The sequence below is a fragment of the Indicator indicator genome, chromosome 28 (genome assembly GCF_027791375.1).
Source record: "Indicator indicator isolate 239-I01 chromosome 28, UM_Iind_1.1, whole genome shotgun sequence".
NCBI classification, from domain to species: domain Eukaryota; kingdom Metazoa; phylum Chordata; class Aves; order Piciformes; family Indicatoridae; genus Indicator; species Indicator indicator.
In genome coordinates, this window is record NC_072037.1 from 7,848,913 (window position 1) to 7,854,680 (window position 5,768).

Genomic DNA, 5,768 nt, shown 5'->3' on the forward strand with positions numbered 1-5,768 from the left:
CAGCAGTTCCAGCGGAGTGCTGCTTGCTGCTCGACCTTTCCTCTGCCATGCAGGGCAGGTCCAGCCCTTGCTCTTCAGGCTTCTGCACAGAACCATAGCCACCTCAGGTTAAGAAGTTGAAGTCTTGTCCTTCAAACCAACCTTTTTTTTAAAAAAAAAAAAAAAAACCAAAAAAACCCCAAACTTGAATTTCTTTTGTCTTTATTACATTTTTAAAAACAAACAAACAAACAAACAAAAAGATTCTCCTGTGAATGTGTTATTTCCCATTCATTCTCTCTTCTTTCTTGGATTTGATTTGAAGCTATGAAGCTTGGTGTCTGTGAAAATGTTGTTATTTCTCAGGATAATAAGCGGCAATCATCCCTGCCACATAAAAGGCAGGAGAAAAGGGGAAACTTGGGGAACTAGTTTAAGTATGAAACTAATTTTTAATGTGTAGATGATGTGTAAATCAAGGGTAATACATAGGATGCCAGTATCAAGCTGTGGTGTTTCTCTGGGTTCATGGTGTGTTGTTTGCAATACACAGAAGCTCAGGGATAAGTATTTAAAATGTGACCCAGAGAAACCCTAGCTTTGATGTTGCAACAATTGCTTCTTTCATGACTTGTTTGGAGTACCCATTCAAAGCCGAATCCCCCATACAGAGATTTTTGGGGGAAAAACTTTCAGTTTGGCTTCTGGGAAGTTTGCCTCCTGAAGGGTTAGATGTGATTTAATGGCAAAGGCATCCCAAGGCTGCATACTGACATTGGGGCTGCTGCAAGGCATTGGCGAGGGGAGCTGCAGCTCACTTTGCCCTCACAGAGGCTGGCAGCTGCCATGTGGAGAAATGGTGAGGTTTTGGTAACTTCACACTTTCACTGAAGGCACATCAGCTCCTAGGGCTGTATTTCCCCATTACCTCATCCTTCAGCCTTTGGTGTTGAATGTGTTGGAGTGTTCATGGAAAAAGGGGAAATGGGAATTTCTCAGTGTGTCTCTGACAGTTGGTCCCAATGTTCTGTACTTGGTTTGCTGCTTATAAATTCTTATTTTCTAGTCAGTACAACTTTTTCATTGTGGGTCAGTAAGGTTGTGGACTTAGAGTGCTTGAGAAAGTTATTGACATGTGAAATGAGTTCAGCTACAGCTGCCAGGAGCATCCAAATGGTCCCATCCAGCCCAATGTAGCCATGGGCAGTGGCAGCGTTGAGCAAGAGTCAGCAAAATTGTGCAGAAGTGAGCCCACCTTCCCAGCAGCCTCACTGGCCAGGATCTGCAAACCTGAGTTTAAACCAGCCCTACAAAAAGCTGGTGAGGCCAATCCAGGCAATATCTTCCCCTTGAAAAAATCATAATTCAGAAAGAGCTCCTGTGCAGCTGACTTCTAATAAGTCTATGAAAGAAGCAACATGGTTCATGGAAGAAATGCCCCCAAGGGCAAAAAGAACCAGAAACTGAAACCAGATGAGATCAACCTTAACAGAACCTTTTGTGATTCGTTGTTTTCTTTCAATTTATAAAATGTCTTGTAATAGTTGATAACATTATTGACTCAATTTCCATAACAAAACTACCTCGTGTGACATCCTGTTTATCATCTCAAAGGGATTGTGTGAAAAACAAAATACTGCCAGTGTTTGTTGGCTGTGAAGAACAGGGGCTGTGGTGGATGGGGTTTTGTTTCCCTTGTGTGGGCTCTGTCTTGGTTCCTGTTACTGCCACAACATTTCGACCTGCAGATGATGGTTTTGGCTTTGCATCCCACTGGGCAGGCAACAAGTTCAGCACCAGTGTGCCATGGCTGCACCAAGCAGTGTGGCTGCTGCTGTACCAAGCCCTGTTCATTGCATGGGCAGTGTCTTGTGGCTGTGGCCTTTTGTCCTAGCACAGCAAGGCAGAAGTCAGTGAGGCTGCAGGGCAGCGCTGAGCTCTGGTAACCCTCCTGTATCGTCACCCTGCAGCTGTGAGGCAGGATGTGGCTCTTGCCAGTTTGTTTTTTGTTGATGCCCATCAAGCCATGGGCCAGGTTCCAGCTCTGCCCTGGTGCAGATGCAGTGCAGAGGCTGCATTTGTAGCCTGGGACCTTGCAGAGCCCTCACCCACATGTCCTGGCTGTAAACATTCTGGGCAGCTCAAAGAGGAAGTAGGTCCAGTTTGCTGTCTTGTGCATGTGTCAGGCCATCGCTGGTTTATGAGTGATTTTCAAGATGAGTTGGTCCCAACCTTTGGGTCCTTTCCCTGATGTTCCAGGTGATGGATTTTTCCCAGTAAAACACTTCATTTTTCCCACAATCCCTTGCATAAATCAGGGAAGCAGGATGTTGCCTCGGCATGACACACGGTGAACGTTGGCACACTCAGAGCCGGGGCTGGGGCAGGAGAGCGTGCCTGGGCACCCTCACCTCTCAGCACCCGAGGAGGAGCAGGCACCTTGCTGCGCCACTTGGGACCTGCCCTTCTGTCGCTAACACTATGACCAAATGAATGTTTCTGCTGGCACGTCTTGGGCGTGCTGTGGCACAGCCGGTCCCCATGGCATGGTGGGGCCGGCGCGGGTCTGTGTCAGCCCGGCCTGCCCTGCTCCGCTGCTCTGCTCTGTGACTTGACTACCTGTGGAAATGTGACCAATAAGTGTTGAACGCATGTTTAGCGAGTGTTAGCTGTATGAACTAATAAATGTGAATTGTTCTGCACCCATGGCATCTGCTCTTTGCTTCCACCTTTCCCCTTCAGTGGTGGCTCTCCTTTGGTCGTGGGAAGGCATCATCAGGGTGATGTAGCCCACCACTGGTCCAGGTGGTAGCTGCTATCTGCCACCAGAGCAGCTGGGACTGCAATTATTTATGGGCCTGAGGAAGGCCTTGGTGCCGTTGATGTGACTGGGGTTTGGGTGGGCACACAAACCCTGCCCTGGGGAGCTGGCAGTAGGGACTGGCAGCAGCCTCTGCTAAGAACAGGGCAGGCTGGAGGGGTCCTGTATGGTAGATGCTGAGGGAGATCCTGCACCTTTTGGGGGGCACAGGAGCAGGGGCAATCTGAGAGTGAAGGTTTGCAGTCTTCTGCCATGCAAAGTCTGTGGTGGGCTCCTTCCCCGTCCCAGAGGAAAAGGCAGGCAAACAGGTTTTGTCCTTCTCGTTATTGCACCATTGCAGCCTGAGGTACCCACCATGGCACAGCCACTCCTCTGCTGTCATCCAGGAGGTTTGTGTCTGTGGGTGGCCAGAACACACACTGGTTTGGATGGGTTGCCATCCCCAAGGGGTGCAGCAGGAGGAGGGTTTGCACCCACAGCAGGAGGGGACCTGTGCAGCAACAGCTGCTGCAAGCAGGAGGAATAATCCAAACACACCAGAAATCCTTGACCAGCACTCTCTGGAGAGAAACTGGAGAACTCATTTACCAATCCCACGTGTCACTGAGGTGGGTGCGTGTTAAAAGACTAAGGAGCACTTTTCCTATTTACATTTCCACGTGGATTAGAGAGGGTGCATTAAGGCCCACTCAGGGATGCTGCGTGCCACAAAGGCAGCTCCAAGTGAGCAGCCGGCCCCGCACTCCACCGCTCCCTCCCACGGGGCCACCAGAACTGGCCTGTGCTGCTAAACTCATAAAATGGAAATTCTTCCTTTTAAATGTTTAGGAGCTCTTGTGCTTAAGAGTGTTTAAGACTTCTTTTTCCTGCTTATTTTAATAGTGGGAGATTCTACAGCAAAGAAATAGCAGTTTAGTGCCTTCTGGCAGGCAGGGATGCAGCCTGTCATGTATTTCTCCTGAGCTAAAGGATTTTGTCATTGACAGAGCTCTTGGATTTGAACAGGGAGCTGTTGGGCTGCAATAAGCAGTTTTTGTGTGACCCTGCCAGGCAGCTCACCACGGGGTGATCATCTTCCCCCAAGCTCATGGGGTCCCTGCTGCCCTGCCTGATACAGCACCATACCCAACTGCTCCTAGAGGGTTTATGGTGTCCTCGCTTCAGTCCCAGCACTGCCCGGCTCCTCTGCCCAGCACTCTCACAGCTCCTGCCCTCTCCATTGTGTTAGTTTTTCTTATTTACAGCACTTCTCCGCTGTGGTGCAGCTGGAACAGCTTTGATGCTGCATCACCCTGGATTTATTCCCTGTAAGGAAAGGCCCTGAAGGTCAGCAGTGGTGAGGCTCCATGAAAGGTGGCAGAGGATGCTTTACACAGGTGGGGTGATGGTTTGTCTTCACCTTCAAACCAAGCAAGAGGAGCTGCAGAGAGATGATGGGGCAGCCTCTTCCCTATCCGCATGCTGGAAAGCAAGGCTGGAGAGGGAAAAGTACCAGCACATTTTAATTTTCAGCTCAACCTCTACTGACCACTGTATTTTGATTAGAGCTCTGCTTCCTTTTCATCTCGGTGCTCTGGCTGGTGACAACTGCCACAGCCTCGTGCACGCAGTGCAATAGTTTATCACCGAAGGCCAGCCGCTCTATGAATTCAGAGCCAGTGCTGAACAAATCACGCTGTCACTAACGTCAAACTTGTTAACCTGATCTTTGGTGGATCACCAGTGTCAACATTGCATGGGACATACATTATCAGGCCCAAGGACTTTGGGAGATGCGTTTGTCAGGCTGCTCTGTCACAGAGCCACTCTTGACCTTCGGAAAGTAACTTTCAAGGATAAGCTGCTTTTCTCTTAAAAAGAGTTGCTGTTCCCAGGAGTGTCACCCATGGCCACTGGCTGAGCCAGGAATGTGCAGGCAGCCTGGGTCACCACGACTGCAGTGGTGGTGTCAGCCCAGCAATAGGTCTGCTGGGATGGTTCTGTGGTGCACCCTCCAGGACCAGGGAAGGATTTCCATTGGTGTCCATCACTGGCCACATCTATTCCCTGAGCTTCTCCCCATCTTGTCACCAACCACTCTCACATCTCTCTTCATCTCTTGCCCAGGCACCAGCCCTCTGGAGTTCAAACCTGAAAAACAGTCCATTGTTTATTGTAAACTGGTAGGTCACCATTTACTGGACCATCACAAGTCTCTAATGTCTTGGTTTGCAAGTGTGGTTGCAAGAATGGCTCTTGACATTTCTGATAGGGTTGATCACTGCTGTGGAAGACAGACAAAGGATGGGCCACCATGGCTGGGGCAGTAACAGTGTGCTCAAGAGTTGTGTGCTTCTGATAAGCTCATGCCCAAGCTCCTGGACTCAGTTGGGTTATGCAGTACCTTTGCTTGGGCTGGTTGTCCCCTCTCCGAGCCCAATACAAGCCAGAGAAGTGGTGCCACAGGATGAGCTGGGCACCCTGCATGGGGCTGGTGCTGGCAGGGCTGGTGGGGTAGGACTGCCACAGCTCATGGCCAGGGAGACCCCAAGGCGGGTGCTGGATTCAAGCTCCACGTCCCTGTCCCTGTGGACTGACCCTGCTAATCAGCTGTGAAAGAGAGAGAGAAAGCTGAAGAGAAATCTTTCTCTCTGCTAACCTCATCACAATAAAGATTCCTATAAAGAGCTCTTATCCTTGAAGAAAATGAAGCACATAAGCAGGAATAGTAAACAAAAGGCTGTCATTTTGACCCAGGAGTGCTTCATGTTGTTGGCAACTGCCAAGAGGAAACATAAAGAGAGGCTGCATCCAAGTCCCAATTATGCAGAACTATGTGACTGATATGTCAATGAGTCCCCCCCAGGAGGAGACCACCAGTGCTTCCCGTCGCTGCCTGCGCACCATCTGCACACGACGCCGTGTGCCGGGCCCGCCCGCGCCCCTGAGCGAAGGCGTGTGTGGCATCAGAAGAATGTGGGGGACAAGG